The sequence below is a fragment of the Fukomys damarensis genome, unplaced genomic scaffold (assembly GCF_012274545.1).
Source record: "Fukomys damarensis isolate Sample0158 unplaced genomic scaffold, DMR_v1.0_HiC HiC_scaffold_20, whole genome shotgun sequence".
Classification (NCBI taxonomy): domain Eukaryota; kingdom Metazoa; phylum Chordata; class Mammalia; order Rodentia; family Bathyergidae; genus Fukomys; species Fukomys damarensis.
Genome location: NW_022900932.1, coordinates 23,802,020 through 23,814,192, shown reverse-complemented (window position 1 = coordinate 23,814,192; position 12,173 = coordinate 23,802,020). Strand labels below are relative to the sequence as shown.

Below are 12,173 nucleotides of genomic sequence, written 5' to 3'. Positions count from 1 at the left end.
TTTTATTTACTTCTTAAGTGGGCCCCAATTAGACCATGCTCTTAAATAAAAAAAATTTAAAAATGAAAGTCTATTACATTAAAATTCAGTATAATTCTGCAGAGATGAATTGTAGTCGATCTTCACTTCCAGGTTTTTATTCTAATATTTGAATTCCGTTTGATTTTCATTTCCAGATTTTTATTATAATAAATCTGAGCTGAGAGGTACTCTTGGTGGACCCAAATACCTAACTGCAAAGGTGTTTTCTTGGTTCTAGAAGGAAAATTTATACTTTGGACATGACACACATTCAAATTTACACTTTATCAGAACGGTTACTTAAAAAGTTCTATTTTCTTCTTTTACAGCTTTTCATTTAATTGCATCATGTAACAATATCTCCTCTGAAAAATCAAATGTGGGAAAGCCTAGGCCTGGCACATATGTAATCTAAGCATTTTATTTCATTTTGCATTTATTTTATGCCTAGTTTATTCCCATTCTGTACATTTTTGTTTCTTTAGTTTCTTCTGGGCTATCATTTTTCTTCTGTGCAACTTCCTCCTCTGGTTTAAGAACAATTTTCCCTTCTAGGTCAGGGTCATTTCGGTGTGGCTGAGGGAGCTCATATATGGCCGTGAGCTCTGTAAGTACAACTGCACATCTTCAGTGCTTTGTTCCCTTGGCTGTGTTCAGTGAGCAGACAACCAACATCTAAACCCTTGCGTTCAGCAATTACTCTGCATTGCTAAGCATGTGCAGCAAAAATTCAGCACTCTTTCTGCGCTCCCGACCCTGTGTCCAGCCCCACTGCTGGGCCTGGGCAAACTTCCGACTCCACCACTGTAACCCTGGAATGGCACACACTGCTTCTTCAATGTGCACCTGTCAGATAGATACTTGGGGCCTTTCAGATATGCATACTTTGAGGGCCTGGGCAGTTTCAAAGGTGTTCTTAAACTGATCATGAAGATTTGAGCCTTGTGATTTGTATGATTTTGTGGAATTTTCTGGTCAAGAGAGTAATGAACCATTTTCACAGGTCACCTCAGGTCACTTACAGGAAGAGGAGACTGGGGACTTTATTTTGGATCATGTATTAGGTTCCTCTCTCACTGGGCCCCACAGTGGCCATTCCTGATGCAAAGAGAAAATAGCCTAACGCTTTCCTAAGTATATTCAGTTATGCTAGCACCATTTTAAAGGAAAATGTTGATACCATTGCTGCAATTAATAAAATTCTCCTTTAGACAAAAACATAGTTAGGCTTGGGAATTCAATAGAAGTACTGAAAAATCTGCTCCCTGGTCTACTCAATAATCCATCCTTATTCTGAAGAAATATATGTTATAAAATGCGCTACTGCACAGCTCTAAGACCATGTACATAGCTTGAATCGGCCAAGAGCACACTCCAGTTAGAAGTTCAAAGTGATGATCTGGTTGTCTTCAGAACATTTTCGCATCTATTTGTGATCTTGTTTTGTTCATTCCTCAATTCTCTCTGCTGAATTCCTTAATTTGATCATGAAAGGGAGGAATTGATGTAGATTCAAAAAATGAGAATTCGTATCTCATAGGGTTCCAAAAAATCAGCAATGCCTATAAGAAAACCATTCACGTATTCTTTCTTAAATCGCTTATTTTTGCTTCCCTGTTCTTCCTAAATCTATTTTCTTACTCTTATACAATTCCTTCTTGCCAGAATAAAAGGAAAATGCAGTATATCACAATAGATGAGTATGAATCTAGATTCATGTTATATTATTTCCCCAAGAGGCCATTTCCTATTATATCTGAATCAAGCAAGACAAATTATCCCTTTGTTTCTCTTCAGTGATAATAGGAGTACCTAAAATTTATAGACATTCTGAGAATTGCACAAGTTTGTTTCTTCCAAGTGCTCCAGACATTCCTTTAAAGAAAGCAAGCATTCAAAAATATAAGTTTTTGCTGTTAATTTAAGAAACTTTGTTTCACAATGCCATGGAATAAAGGTTGGATTGCTTTCAAGATTTTTAGGGTAGGTGGAAGAAAGTATGAAGAACTCCACTTTTTCATTTTTGGAGCAACTTTTCATTTGTGTTTTTAGTGATGAACTATATTGACCCAAGAGCAGAATTTATGCAGAAGAAAATTGATACTGACTGGCGCATTACTGTGCAAAACTATTCAAATATCTCCATATGCAGATCTTTTACTTGGACCAGCACTCTCTAAAGACAGGAGTTTTGTGCAACTAGACTGGAGTAATGTAGGAAATATTTTTCTATCACCCTTACCCTAGAAAAACAGACAGATGATTATGTGAATTACTGTAGTTGTTCACCCTCTTAAAACTACTTCTAACTGTCCACTGAGTGTTACCACACTGACCTTCAAAGTTTTAATTACTGAATTTTTTGTTGTTTTTCAGACCACACAAAGGGAACCTGAACGAATGGTTTCAACAAAATTATTAAGTGCTTCAAGAGAAGGAAGGAATAATAAGGAAAATGGGAGAGTATAAGTTAGACAGAAAAGGTTTTTGTGAGAACAAGATAAAGAGTATTTAGAAGAGAAAGGGAGTGAAAGTAGTCTGCGTCTATGTCTCATTTGCACCTTTTATTATCCCTGACCATGGATGTCTTAGTGTTAAATCTGATTGATTTGTTCTTAGAGGAATATTGTTTTCACTAAGAAGAGGAGCACTATGCAATGATAAAGGACAGAGGCAGTTCACAGAAATTAAATGATCAGAATATTGTACACCTGAAAATCTGAGCACCAAAAATGCTTGTGAACTGTGTGCCAAAGCCATTCTCTTCCTGTTCTTGTCCTTTTTCCATGGTGTAACTCAAAATAATTATAAGCAATGTTTCCTGTACAAATGGACAGATGTGTCCAACACAGTAAAAATCTGGCCATAAAAATGGTCATCATCACACATCTCTAAATCTGTTGACATAAGGTGCTTTATAATTTTTAAATAAAATCAACATTAATCATTACCATATTTGAACTACTGTTATCAGATTTATACACCAGGAAAGACTAGAAACTATGTACACGATTATGTTCAAGAAAGACATTGCGTTTCATTATTTCTGTGCATCTCTAAAGAAAGTTAAACTTAAATAAAGCTGTCTAAGCTCCCAAAAGGCAATGCATCAATTTTCAAGTTCTTAAACAATGGGAAAATGTTGTTTCTAGGAAGAGCAGCTGAGGCTCATGGTAACTGAAACAATAGACAAAGAGTTATATCTAAGGGATGCAGCAAACGTACCTTTCCTCTCAAAATAATATATTCCTCTGCATAAAAACCCTGGGCCGCTAAAAGGGAAATTACCTCCAGCTTTTAACATATACCTTGTTAGGGAACCAGTTCCTTAAAAGTAACAATAACTTTTAGAACTTAAAAGTAATGATAATACACTCTGACTGACCACAATTATTCCCTTCTTTGCATTCTTAATTAAATGTATTGCCTGGCAAGCCTCCTACTGAGTGCCAAACAAAATACACACTTTACAAATGATTCCATGGCATGCCAAGCTTCTAGAGGAAGCTACAATTACCGAAACTATGATAAATGTTTAACGTTCTCAGCCTGAAATATGCTATGTAATGAAAGCTTTTTAAATTGGGAAATATATTCAAAGATTGTTTGCCACCTTCACTTTCATAATGGTTTCTCAGGATTTCTCGTCAGCAAATTGTCTTAAGTTACTGAGTCGGTTCCCACCGAGAATATACTCAGAAGGGAAGGAGTACAGACGGAAATATTTGAAAACATTTTTAAGAAATCAAAGGCCAAATTTTGTAATGAACAGCGACTGCAATAATAATCTGTCCATTTCGCAAAAAGGAGGGCAGACGGAGCTCTAAAATGTAGAGCTGGCCCAGTGACAACGATGTGCAGAAATGCAAGTTTATTTAGCCAGTTCGCAATGTATACAAAACAGCATGAGAGCACCCAAAAATATAAATGAGGTTTTCTATCAATTACAAATTTTTAAAAAATTTAAACGTATAATTCAGAAAGAATTATGGGAAAGTCTGTCGTGACTCAATGGTGGAGAGGACATAGAAATTCTATTTAATGAATGAAGGGGATTAAGGGAAACAATGCACTGGTTTAACATCAACTTGCTGCCTGTTTTTCCTGACCTTACCCACTCTTGACTTTCTTTCCCTTTCTGGCTTTCTGCCCCTCTCTCCCCTCTCTTCCTTTCCACCCCTTCTTCTCCCCTTCCCTCCTTCCTTTCGCTCCTTCCTTCTTTCCTTCCTTACATTCTTTTTCTTTCTCTCTTGTTCTTTCATTCTTTTCTTCTTTTTTAAGCACAAGAAATAAGAGGATGGTAGAGATTACCAGTTACAGCTTAATTAGCACTCCTGTTTAAGATCAAAATACGAAAGTGATTTCATGAACTTAACATCTTTTGAGGGGGGAAAAAAAACCTATGAAAAGATTTGGCATTTTCTGCTACCGATTCATAACGAAAGATTAAGCTTATTTATGTCATTTGCATTTGGTAGCCCCTCAATATTTGGTAAAAGTGTCATCCGTATTTCAAAACTAATTTTAGCATATGTACTGCCGAAGCAAGCACCATATTTCAACACCGAAAACTTTCCACTTAATCCTTTTTTACTGGGATATATGTATGATATTTACATAAAATAGGTCCCAAAATATTACGGTTCACTTAATAAATGAAAAATAGTATATATTTTCTGCCTTAATAATGAACATCCTTGTAATTTTCTACATGCTAATCTCTTCATGAAAACATTATCACTATCAATACAAACACCCTCTAAATTTAGGATTGTTCTCTTTATTTCGTAGATGAAGAAACTGAGGAACAGAAAATTTAAGAGTATCTTAACCAAGTTACTCGGCTTATAAATATTAGATATAAATTGAATCTGAGGCAATCTGGCCTAATAGTTTGCTTTTAAAAACTATGCTACACTGCCTCCCCAAAACACAAAAATTAAAATAGTAAAAGACCATTTTAGACACTGATGGAATTTATAACAGAGAGAAAGACCAGGCTTAGATCTTTGCTGGGAAAGAAGAATGTCCTACCAATAATGACTAACTCACACAAGCAATCTTAAGGAATACTGCTTACATTGCTTTCTCAGCAAGGAAATGTCCTGCATTGCATAGTAGTGTCATGGCAGATGGTTAAAAAGTTTCCAGTGCCCTTATAGTCTTGAGATTCTTTATTGAGGTAGTATTGCTCTTTTTAGGTCTTGTGTCCATAGTACCATTCTTTCCTCTCCTCATTTTTTAAACTCCACACTCAAATTTAGATATTATATATGCCATGGTAGGAGAGAGTCTGGAGTGTAATTTTTATTATGTAACAAATTTTGTCGGAGAGTCTTAACAAGAGACATTTTATTTATAACATTCTAACAGAGCTGCAATAAAGTATAATAAAATGAACATACATGGGGAATGTATGTTTTAAAATCCTAGTACTGTCACTTATTAGCCAAGTAGCCATCAGTAAATAACTTTGTTTATCTGTATGAGTTTATTTTCTTTTGTTAAGGTAATAATTGTTAGTCGCATGTTAAGCAACAACATAAAATCAAACATTCGGTAAATGGCAGGTGCTCATTAAATGCTTATGTTTGTTTCCCTTCTCCTTTTTAAATAATATTTTGTGAAAAAAGATTACTGTTTGATTTTTAGTACCTTCTAGATAGTACACTCAATTAACTACACTGAGGTTTTTCTTACATCCACTGACAGTATTCAACTTTGTTCATAGCATCTTACTAAGAAAAAACAATACAAAATATATACTCATATAAACTATATTGCATGGTTGCTATTGTTCAATGATGTTAACTCTTTTACAAAATTTATTCCTATTTGGTGACAGATTTCCATGATAGTTTAATTTCTTAGGTTTACTGCTCTATAAGGAAATTAATTAAATTATCTTACTTACGTTTCTGTATTAGGTGCAAAAGAAAAACATAATTATCGTAAAAACAACTCAAAATGCTGAGCTGAAGAAAGGTATCAGATTCAAGCAAGGACATATTGTTTCCCTACCAGTCAAACAATAAACGTTAATTAGGCAACTTTCTCCTTCTTGATGTAAAATGTGATTCTTAGGTTTTGAGAACTCTTTGAAGTGCTGGCAGATCAGCTGCTGAATCAGCTAACAATAGTCCTGAGTAACTAGTATCCTGAAGAACCTTTGGGATTCAAGTCTAAAAAAAGATGCTGCTCTATGAATCGGGAATAAGATCTTTCTAATAAATGTATGTATTATATATGTCTTTGTCATTCCTTTTCCTCTTGTTCCACATTATTCACAGCAGTCTAACTTCTATAACAACATCAAAATATCTCAGTGGTCAGACACACGAAAATTCATTTCTCTCTCACATCACAGTCAAAGTGGGTCATGAGGTGACAAGTTGTATATCATATTTTTGCTGTCTTCTACTCCTTAAAGTTCCTGCACCCTAAGGTTTAGAGCCCTCTGCTGGATCCATTGCAACCAGTCATCCAACATGAAGGAAAAAAATGGGACTCAGGGCCGGGGATTTAGCTCAGCGGTTCGGTGGCCGGCCTTGCAAGAGCAAGGACCCGAGTTCAATCCCCAGTACCAAAAAAGAAAAAAAGAAAAATGGGATTCAGTCATCCAATAGGATACTGTTGGGGTCAGAAGAGTCAGGATATGAATTGGCACACAATACTCTTATCCACATTCCAGAATCCAGACGCATAGGTCCTTAAAGTTGCAAAGAAGCCTGGGACATGTATTTTTCTGTTAGTACATGTTTGCAGTACATGCAAGTTATAATCATCTTGGGGAGTGGATGCATGTACATAATACAGCCTGTTTCTTTTTTTAAGTCCCTTTCCCCCCACTTTCCTCCCTCCTCCTCTAAATTCCCTCTCCCACCTTCACTTTTGTTGATGTTATTAATCATACTTCACGTTTATTATGTGTAATGTTTACATTCATTAAGGTTATCAGGATCCTGCACATCACGTTTTTTTTCAGTATGGGGGCAGGGTTCGAACTCGGGACCTTGTGCACGCGAGGCACTGAGTTAAATTCCCAGCCCATGCATGTCTTTTTTTTTTTTTTTAAACAGTACCAAAGTTTATTTCAAAAAGTAAAAGTGAAACTCAGGGAGCTCTGGCCAAGGAAAAGAGAAAAAGCAAGCTAAAAGCACAGGAGGAGGAAGGGCTGGTATCTTGAGGGAAGCCATGATAGCTGCACCACGAATCTCCGTTCTCCTTGTTGTCCCTTCCCATTCCCCTGTCCCCCCAGCCCTTGTCTCTTGGACGCCCTTCCCATTTTCAAGAAATCAATCCACGTGTTTCCTTCTAACCGTCCTCTGCTGTGCTTCTTGGTACTTTCCCTTAGTCAAATGAGAGATACCAAGTGGTACTTAAGCTTGTGTGTCAGATTTATTCACTCAACATTGTAGTTGGGCCCAAGCAAAAACATAAACGTGTAACATGTCCTCTGCACATATTTCCAACAGGAAAAATGCATAGTTATATTTTTTCCATGCTTAGCAAAAATAATCTTGTGAAATTTTGGGTGTCACCAAGCAGAGAGAAAAAAAATTGGAAAAGAAACAAGGTCCTTCACTAGTACTGTGAGATTACAAGACATATTCTGCCTGGGCATAAGGCCAGTTCTAGTCTTTGTTTTGAAACTGGTACAATGTAGATGGTCTATTATTAAAAACAAATTTTATAAAGGTTTTTCTTTCTGCATGATAATGTTAGACTTTCTTGTTCAACATTGTATTTGTTTATAAAACAACGATGGGACTTATTTCAGAGATATTTGGGGACACCAGTCTGGAAGAGCAGTTTTGGTTATTATTGTTATTGCTGCTGCTATCTTTATGCTTTCTGTGTGTGCACATGTGTATGGGGGGGTAAGAATTCCCTTCCTCAAATCCACAAAGTAATTTTTAAAGTAAGATTTGAGGTGTACACCCTTTTCCCTCTTTTTCAGGCCTCATATTTTCAGGCCTCAAGTTTCCCTGAACTTATTAGTGTATCAATAATTTGTAGTATCAAATCCTAGGGAGACTCTAGAATTTCAAGAAGAATTTTACAGTGGTTAACAAACACACACATAAGAACTAAACATACAAAACATAGAAAAATCACTGAACACATAGGGGAAGAAACAACAGCAGAAAAACCACTAAACACATAGGAGAGGAAACAACAGCAGAATTAGAATAAAAGATTTATATAGTAATATTTGTTTTTAAATTATAGCAAAATAAAGGTTAGAATACAGATAGTTTGGTTTTTGTTTTTATAAAACAAACTTCTTCAGTTCTTTCTATAAAGCTGTTACATTTTTTCTGTGGTAATTTTGTACAGGTAGTACACATAATAGCAAGCTTTTCAGGCAGTGTTCTTATATTTCCAGGAACTGTTACAATTTGATTTTTTCACACAGGTCTCACACAGCACTGCCAATGCAGTACAGCAGTGTTTTACCACACAAATTCCAGTTATCAGTCATATTATGGATGGATACACCTTTTTCTGCCTTACATGCCCACTTCGCTTCTAAAATTTATTATCTTTACCCTATAAACCTGAAAGTCACATCTGAGAAACTCAAAGTTCCTTACTATTTGTCCATGGTGTGTAAATGCAGGTCAGTTTAAAGTGAGTGGCAAGGGCTTTAAGTCACTCATATATTCTGAGCCAATTAAAACAAATCACATATGGGCAGGGGAGGAGGGGTGAAGGGAGGGCAGGGACAAGGGGAAAAAACAAGAACCAGGACTTGTCATGTAAAGATACAAGACCTCAATGATGAATGTAACTGTACTGTATACCTAAAATGTACCAATAAACTCAATTTAAAAAATCACATAGTGAGAGTATCATCATAGGTTTTCTGTCATTATGTATCTTAAAACACTAGAATTCAATGAGTCAGTGGAATGTTTCAGATATTACAAAGGAATCTACAAAACTAGATATTTCCAGCCATTGTTCTTTGTGAAATTCTATTAAAACACCACTTCCTTTCCACCTGAACAGATTACTTTTTTCTTTGCTTTTTTTTTTTGAAACAGGGTCTCACTATGTAGTTGAGACTGACCTGGAACACACTACATAGCCAAGCTGGTCTCGAACTCACAGCAATCCTCCTGCCTCAACCTTCCAAGTGCTGGGATTACAACCATGCACCACCACGCCTGGTTTGCCGGAACCAATTTCAAGATTATAAAAAAATAACCTTTTCTTTGGTTGAATGTCTTTTATCAACAAACTGGTATGTATCTTCTTACTCTTTTTCCCCCTCTTTTCTTATTTTGTCTGAAAGTGGACTTCTCAAAGGCAAATATCTATAATTATTATTGCATGAAGGGCTTTTCATTCAGAGACATGTGTCCTGGTAGTGGGGGCCCAAGATCATTTAAATTTACTAGAACTAACAACAAAGCCAATAATATTAATTGTGAGCCTTAGCCCTAGTGAAAATTATGACCTCTAGGTAGAAGTATTTCTAGTGAAAGTCTATTTTTTAATAATTAATATCAGAGCTAAAGATAGAGTTTTCTAAGAAATTATCACCTTCATCTATTATTTCAATGCCAAGAATTCAGTAGCCTAATGGGAAAACTCGAATTGGTCATTATGTGCATCCTAATTCTTACTACTTCCTCTATAACCCACAAGTACTATAGCTATTGCATACCATTATTCTCCTAATTCTCCTTCTTTTAAATATGACCTATTCTAACGTTGGTTTTCTGTTGCACCAAATTACCACTCATTTAGACCATTAAAACAACACAAACTTAGTACTTTAAATTTCTGGAGATCGAAATCCACACTAAATTTCCTTAAGCTGAAGATGAAGTATGAGCAAGACTTGTTTTGGAAGTTTTTTTAAAGAACCTATGCCCTTGCCTTTCTCAACTTCTAGTGCCTGTTTGTAACCCCAGCTTGTGGTTCCTTCTTTCATCTTCAAAGCTACAGTTGCTGTTTCTGCTATCGCATTGATAACTTCTCCTTTCTGTTCTATTGCTCTCTCTTGTAAAAACATCTGTGGTCCTGAAGACACAAAGATGATTTTAGGCCAATCTCTTCATCTCAAAAATTTTAATGTCATCACTCTTCAAAAGTACATTTTTTTCACATAAGGTAATATTTGCATATTCTGGAAGTTAGGAGGTAGACAACTTAGAGAATCATAATCAACCTACTGTAGACCTCTAGAATCTCTATCAAGTAGTCAAAGTTGCTGGCTATGAGAAATACATTGATTTCAAGAACATAGATCGAACAAGCAGAGACAAAGTGATACCACTCTAGAAGTTGCTTCTCTATTTGCCAGTTCTTTTATTTCAACTGCCAGTGAATGGCTCTGGCTCTTGATTGCTAATGGTTTACTAGCTGTATGCTGCTGCTTTAGTTACAAATCATATCAGAGAACGTGACCTGGGGACATTTGGGAGCCTGAAGAAATCAGTGTTGCCTGGGAAGACACTTTATGTATCTAGAGCTATTCTCCTTCCCAACTACAATATACATTATATTTAAACTGTCTTTGGCCTCTCCTGGCATTACACATGAGACGTACTTCCTGTAAACACATCACACTCTGGGATAGGACAAGAAGAGAGAGGCCCCATTCTGGAGGAGAAGGAAACAATTTTTCTACTGTTTACTATAAGTGCTCATCTTCTTTTTGAGATGCACAGGATTTAAAAACTTCAGCACACATTTTCCTAAGTCATTCAGAAACTATAGCTATTGCATACTTTAAGGGGCCACTTAAATAAAACATTATTTTAAAAATCATTTAAAATGCTCCAGGAAATGGTTAGTTATTGAAACTGTGGAATGTGGGGTAAGGTACTTGCTGGTGACTCTTCAGATTAATGTGAGCAGTGAGCATCGACAAGGAAAGTTATTTGTATCTTCCCTCACACACTGCAAATTTACCCCTGCCACGTCCTCCCTCAAACCCTGTGAAAAGTGACTGTAAGTCATCATTTATCCACACCTTCTCGGGACATAATGGGAAATCTGTGCTCAGCACCAACATTTGAAAACAGGTCTTTTCTTGCCTTCTACACATTACTTCTCTGAGTGTGCACATTAATCAAAGCCAGTGAACTATAAATACAACCACATTCCCTGACTGTGGGAGTCCCTCTCTTTCCTGTTGGCAGTGGTCTCAGCATTAATCATGTACACCATGTCTTACAGAGCCCAGGTATTTTTCCAGCCTCTCCTTAAAACACTATGATATACTGGCTGCCCCTGCTTCTATAATATGAGGCCACATTTTATGGACTCAGAAAATAAACATTTTTAATTTAAGAAAATAATGTAACTTAGCCACTATTATTTAGCCTATGACCTTTTTAAACCTTACCTATTCAATTCTAAATCTGGTCAGGGGGCAGTGTTATTCTAAGGTCCGGATGAGACGAGGTAACATACAGAAGTGAACAGGCCTCTCCTCACTGAAGACCTATACCCTTGGTGAACTGGGTTCAGAGCTAGTTCAGTGGTCTAACTTGCCACCAGTTGTTTCTATGACAATAAAACTGTGCCAGCTGGTCTTTGGCATGGCCTCCCTCTCCTAGCCTAGTCTGGTAGTGTGATAATAAATTAAATTTTAGGGCAGACTATAAAGTCTACTGTTTTCAGTGTGCCTATTCACATTAACATTTAGCATACACTATTCTATACATCTACAACTTATGCTTGTTAATATTATTGTACTCTTGATTTGTAGTTTTCACTGAATCATTGATGTAAAGTGACCCAAAGTCAAATTTTAAATAGTATAATTTTAAAAGTCTGAAAAATCAGCTGTAGTTCAGACATACACAATTAGCATTATTTTACCTTTTCTCTTTGTCAGGCTTATTATATAATTATTAGACAACATTCTTAACCTTTCCTCAGTTAAAGTTAAGGCAATATTGTAAAGTAATAGTTATTTAACATCACGTTCATTTGTATGTTCTTTCTTATCTGGGTGTGTCTAAAACCTTTCTGCCATGAGATGAAACAGACTCACATATTTTCATGTAATTTTACTTTTGTGTGGCTCAGTCAGGAGGGTCACTTGATAAGATGATGTGGAAAGAGAAAGGATAGATGTTTTGTTTCTTCTTCCCTTTCCTGCTTTTTTTTTTTTTTTTTTTTTTTGT

The 12,173-nt window shown here is 36.1% G+C and overlaps 1 protein-coding gene across 4 annotated transcripts in view; it reads right to left on the bottom strand.

The window, feature by feature from the left end:
• Positions 1–12,173, bottom strand: part of Ctnna3 (catenin alpha 3) — a 1,561,788-nt gene that overhangs the window by 63,406 nt on the left and 1,486,209 nt on the right. The window lies entirely within an intron of this gene.